The following is a 5,799-nucleotide window of genomic DNA, read 5'->3' on the forward strand; positions in this document are numbered from 1 at the left end:
CCTCAAAAACCCCCAAAAAATCCCCAAATCCCCCAAATTTTCGCTCACCGGGGCCGGGGCCGCTCCTCTTCTGGGGGACAGAAATTGGGGTCAGGGGGAGTTGGGGGGATTTTGGGGGTCCCAGGGGGATTTTGGGGGATTTTTGGGGTCCCAGGGCCGGTTTGGGGATATTTTAGGGGATTTTGGGGCATTTGGAGGCTCCCAGGATAATTTTGGGGTGGATTTTGGGGGTCCCAGGGGGATTTTTTGGGGAGATTTCAGGAGGTTTTGGGTCCCAGGGGATTCTGGGGGATTTTTGGGGTCCCAGGGGGATTTTTTGGGGATTTTGGGGCAGTTTTGGGGGTCCCAGGGGTGTTTGGGGTGATTTAAGGGGATTTTGGGGTTCCCAAGGGGATTTTTGGGGGATTTTTGGGGTCTCAGGGCTGGTTTGGGGATATTTTAGGGGATTTTGGGGCATTTGAGGCTCCCAGGATAATTTTGGGGTGGATTTTGGGGGTCCCAGGGCACTTTTGGGGCATTTTGGGGTAATTTTGGGTGATTTTCGGGGTATTTTGGGGGTATTTTGGGTGATTTTTGGGTGTTTTTGGGGTATTTTTGGTGGTTTTGGGGTATTTTGGGGCAGTTCTGGGGTATTTCTGGGGCATTTTAGGGTATTTTGGGTGATTTTTGGGGTATTTTGGGGGTTTTGGGTGATTTTTGGGGTATTTTTGGGGCAGTTTTGGGGCATTTTGGGGTTTTGGGGTATTTTGGGTATTTTTGGGGTATTTTGGGTGTTTTTGGGGCAGTTTTGGGGCATTTGGGGGTAATTTGGGGTATTTTTAGGGTATTTTGGGCGATTTTGGGGGTATTTTGGGGCAGTTTTGGGGCATTTTAGGGTATTTTGGGTGATTCTGAGGTATTTTTGGGGCAGTTTTGGGGTATTTGGGTGTATTTTTTGAGGTATTTTGGGGTATTTAGGGGTATTTTTGGGGGACTTTGAGGCAGTTTTGGGGCATTTTTGGGTATTTGAGGGTATTTTTGGCGTATTTTCGGGTATTTTTGGGCAGTTTTGGGCTATTTTGGTGTTTTGGTCCGTACCCGGCTCCTCCGGAGGTTTCGGCGGCTCCGGGGCTGTGGGGGGAAATGGGGGGGTCACAAATTGGGGCAAATTCCTCAAATTTTGGGGTTTTTGGGGCAAATTCCCCCAAATTTTGGGGTTTTTTGGTGCAGAATCCCCCAAAACTTGTGGGGTTTTTATTTTAGGGAAATTTCCTCAAATTTTGGGGTTTTTTTAGGGAAATTTCCTCAAATTTTGGGGGTTTTTTTAGGGAAATTTCCTCAAATTTTGGTTTTTTTAAGGGAAATTTCCTCAAATTTTGGGTTTTTTTTTTAAGGAAATGTCCTCAAATTTTGGGATTTTTTTAAGGAAATTTCCTCAAATTTTGGGGGTTTTTTAAGGAAATTTCCTCAAATTTTGGGGTTTTTTTAGGGAAATTTCCTCAAATTTTGGGTTTTTTTTTTAAGGGAAATTTCCTCAAATTTTGGGGTTTTTTAAGGGAAATTTCCTCAGATTTTGGGGTTTTTTTTAAGGGAAATTTCCTCCAATTTTGGGTTTTTTTGGGGAAATTCCCCCAAATTTTGGGGGTTTTTTTAGAGAAATTTCCTCAAATTTTGGGTTTTTTTAGGGAAATTTTCTCAAATTTTGGTTTGTTTTTTTTTTTTAGGGAAATTTCCTCAAATTTTGGTGTATTTTTAAGGGAAATTTCCTCAAATTTTGGGTTTTTTTTTAGGGAAATTTCCTCAAATTTTGGAGTTTTTTTAAGGGAAATTCCCCCAAATTTTTGGGATTTTTTTAGGGAAATTTTACAAATTTTGGGGTTTTTTTAAAGGGAAATTTCCTCAAATTTTGGGGTTTTTTTAAGGGAAATTTCCTCCAATTTTGGGGTTTTTTTTAGGGAAATTTCCTCAAATTTTGGGGTTTTTTAAGGGAAATTTCCTCAAATTTTGGGGGTTTTTTTTAGGGAAATTTCCTCAAATTTTGGGGTTTTTTTACGGAAAATTTCCTCAAATTTTGTTTTTTTTTTTAGGGAAATTTCCTCCAAATTTGGGTTTTTTGGGGAAATTTCCTCAAATTTTGGGGTTTTTTTAGGGAAATTTCCTCAAATTTTGGGGGTTTTTTTAGGGAAATTTTACAAATTTTGGGGTTTTTTTAAAGGGAAATTCCCCAAATTTGGGATTTTTGGGGAAATTCCCCCAAATTTGGGATTTTTGAAGGAATTCACCCCAAATTTTGTTTTTTTGGGGAGAATTTTGGCGATTTTGGGGTTTCCTCGCTCACCTTCCTCCTCCTCCTCCTCCTCCTCCTCGGGCGCCTCCTCTGGGAACGGTAATTAGTGCGCTAATTACGCTAATTAGCCCCCCCCAGAGCCTTTAATTAGGGCTCTGAGGGGGTTATTAGTAATTAATCAATGATTAATTAATGGGTTGGGGGGCAGTTTTGGGTTCTGGGGGGGTTTGGTGTTCATTAACCCGTTATTAATTAATGGTTTGGGGTTAATTCAGGGGGTTTGATGTTCATTAACCTGTTATTAATTAATGGTTTGGGGTTAATTAAGGGGGTTTGATGTTCATTAACCCGGTATTAATTAATGGTTTGGGGTTAATTAGGGGGGTTTGATGTTCATTAACCCGGTATTAATTAATGGTTTGGGGTTAATTAAGGGGGTTTGATGTTAATGAACCCGTTATTAATTAACGGTTTGAGGTTAATTAGGGGGGTTTAATGTTAATTAGTTATTAACTACCGGTTTGGGGTTAATTAAGGGGGTTTAATGTTAATTAACCCGTTATTAATTAACGGTTTGGGGTTAATTAGGGGGGGTTTCAGGTTCTGGGGAGGTTTAATGTTAATTAATTATTGATTAATTACCGGTTTGGGGTTAATTAAGGGGGTTTAATGTTGATTAACCCATTATTAATTAACGGTTCGGTGTTAATGAGGGGGGTTTCAGGTCACTCCATGCGGGCTGGCGTTAATTGCCGTTAATTGGCGTTAATGAGCGCTGATTGGCGCTGTTAATTGGGGTCACGTGGGGGTCACGTGGGGCCGCGTGACGTCACTGACCCTCCGGCCGCTCCCTGGGGGGGGAAAACAGCGTGAGGGGGGAGGGGCGGGGGGCGGGGCGGGGGGCGGGGCCAATTCGGGATTTTGGGGAAATTTTGGGGTCCCGGGGGGGTTTTGGGGCGGTTTTGGGGGATTTTGGGGATTCTGAGGTGATTTTGGGAGGTCCAAGGGATTTTGGGGAGGTTTTGGGGGGTCCCGGGGGGATTTTGGGGCATTTTAGGGAGATTTTGGAGGATTTTGGGGCAGTTTTGGGGGTCCCAGGGGCCTTTTGGGGAGATTTTGGGGGATTTTGGGACGATTTTGGGGGTCCCAGCGGGATTTTGGGGCGGTTTTGGGGAGATTGTGGGGTATTTTGGGGCGGTTTTGGGGTCCAAGGGGTTTTTGGGAGATTTTGGGAGGTCCCAAGGGATTTTTGGGCGGTTTTGGGGGGTCCTGGGGGGATTTTGGGGCGGTTTTGGGGGTCCCAGGGGGATTTTGGGGCATTTTAGGGAGATTTTGGGGTATTTTGGGGCGATTTTGGGGCTCCAGGGGTTTTTGGGGTGGGTTTGGGGGATTTGGGGGGATTTTTTGGGGAGTTTTTGGGGTATTTCTCAGAGGTTTTGGGGTTCCAGGTGAATTTGGGGCATTTTGGGGGGATTTTGAGAAGATTTTGGGGCAGTTTTGGGGCAGTTTTGGGGGTCCCAGGGGCATTTTGGGGTATATTGGGGTGATTTTGGGGGTCCCGGGGGTTTTTGGGGTGGGTTTGGGGGGATTTTTTTGGGGAGTTTTTGGGGTATTTCTCAGAGGTTTTGGGGGTGCCAGGTGAATTTTGGGCATTTTGGGGGATTTTGAGAAGATTTTGGGGCAGTTTTGGGCAATTTTGGGCTATTTTGGGCAGTTTTGGGTATTTTGGGCTATTTCGGGGCAGTTTTTGGGATTTAGGGGCAGTTTTTGGGATTTTGGGGCAGTTTTGGGGATTTTGGGGGCAGTTTTGGGGGAATTTGGGGTATTTTGGGCTATTTTGGGGTATTTAGGGGTGGTTTTGGGGTATTTTGGGGCAATTTTGGGGGATTTTGGGGCAGTTGGGGCTATTTTGGGGCAGTTTTTGGGATTTTGGGTCAGTTTTTGGGGTATTTTTTGGCTATTTTGGGACAGTTTTTGGGGATTTAGGGGCGGTTTTGGGCTATTTTGGGGCATTTTTGGGGCAGTTTGGGGGGATTGGGGCGGTTTTGGGGTATTTTGGGGTATTTTGGGGCAGTTTTGGGGTATTTTGGGGCAGTTTGGGGTATTTAGTGGCAGGTTTTGGGGATTTAGGGGCAGTTTTAGGGATTTTGGGGTATTTTGGGTCAGTTTTGGGGTATTTTGGGGCAGTTTTTGGGGATTTAGGGGCGGTTTTGGGGCATTTTTGGGGTCACTCACTCGATTTCCTGCTCGGGCTCGGCCATGGCGCCGAATTTGGGGGTCCTGGGGAGGGGTCGGGGGCTCAGTCCCCCCAAAAATCCCAAAAAAACCCAAAAACCCCAAAAATCCAGAAAACATCCCAAAGCTCCCTAAATCCCCTCCAAAAAAACCCCAAAATCCACAAAAAAAATCCACAAAAAACCCCAAAAAACCCCCCAAAATCTCCCGAAAAAAAACCCCAAAATCCACAAAAAAAATTCCACAAAAAAACCCAAAAATCCCCCGAAAGAAAAACCCAAAATCCACAAAAAAACCCCAAAATCCCCCCGAAAAAACCCCAAAATCCACAAAAAAAATCCACAAAAAACCCAAAAATCCCCGAAAAAAACCCCAAAATCCACAAAAAAAAAAAAATCCACAAAAAACCCAAAAATCCCCCGAAAAAAACCCAAAATCCACCAAAAAAAATCCACAAAAACCCAAAAAAACCCCAAAATCCCCACAAAAAATTCCAAAATTCCCCCTAAACCCCAAAATCCCCCAAAATACCAAATCTGCCCAAAACCCACCCAAATAAACCAATTGAACCCCAAAATTCCCCTCAAATCCCCCAAAAGATCCCAAAATCCCCCCAAATTCACCCCCTAAATTCCCAAAATTCCCCCAAAAAACCCCAACTTCACCCGAAAAATCCCAAAAATCCCCAAAAAACCAAATTCACCCCAAAAAATCCCCAAAAACCCAAATTCACCCCAAAAATCCCCAAACTCCCCCCTAAAAGCCAAAAAAACCCCAAAATTCAGCCCAAAACCCCCAAATTTTCCCCGAAATCCCCAAAATTAACCCCAAAACCCCAAATTCACCCCAAAAATCCCAAAATTCACCCAAAAAATCCCAAAAAATCCAAAATTCACCCCAAAACCCCAAATTCCCCAAAAAATCCAAATTCTCCCCCAAAAAACCCCACAACCCCCCAAAAAACCCCCAAAATTCACCCCAAAACCCCCAAAATTTCCCCCAAAACCCCCAAAACCCCAAATTCCCCCCAAAATCCAAATTCTCCCCCCAATAAACCCCACAACCCCCCAAAAAACCCCCAAAACTCCCCCTAAAAATCCCAAAATACATCCTAAAACCACAAATTCACCCCAAAATTCACCCTAAAACCCCCAAAATTCCCCCCAAAACCCCACCCCCCCAAAAATCTCAAAATTCACCCCAAAAATCCCAAATTTTCCCCCCAAAATATACCAAAATTCACCCTAAACCCCAAATTCCCCCAAAAATCCCAAACTTCACCCCAAAACCCCAAATTC

At 44.1% G+C, this 5,799-nt stretch overlaps 1 long non-coding RNA gene across 1 annotated transcript; it reads right to left on the bottom strand.

Moving 5' to 3' along the window:
- Nucleotides 1-1,087: 1,087 nt before the first annotated feature.
- Nucleotides 1,088-4,675, bottom strand: LOC141727705 (uncharacterized). The gene is made up of 3 exons (XR_012578659.1): nt 4,502-4,675; nt 2,318-3,117; nt 1,088-1,110 (listed from the first exon to the last, which is right to left on the bottom strand). It is a non-coding gene; the product is annotated as an uncharacterized LOC141727705 (long non-coding RNA).
- Nucleotides 4,676-5,799: the final 1,124 nt, after the last annotated feature.

This window comes from Zonotrichia albicollis, unplaced genomic scaffold (assembly GCF_047830755.1).
Source record: "Zonotrichia albicollis isolate bZonAlb1 unplaced genomic scaffold, bZonAlb1.hap1 Scaffold_207, whole genome shotgun sequence".
In the NCBI taxonomy this organism is placed as follows: Eukaryota; Metazoa; Chordata; class Aves; order Passeriformes; family Passerellidae; genus Zonotrichia; species Zonotrichia albicollis.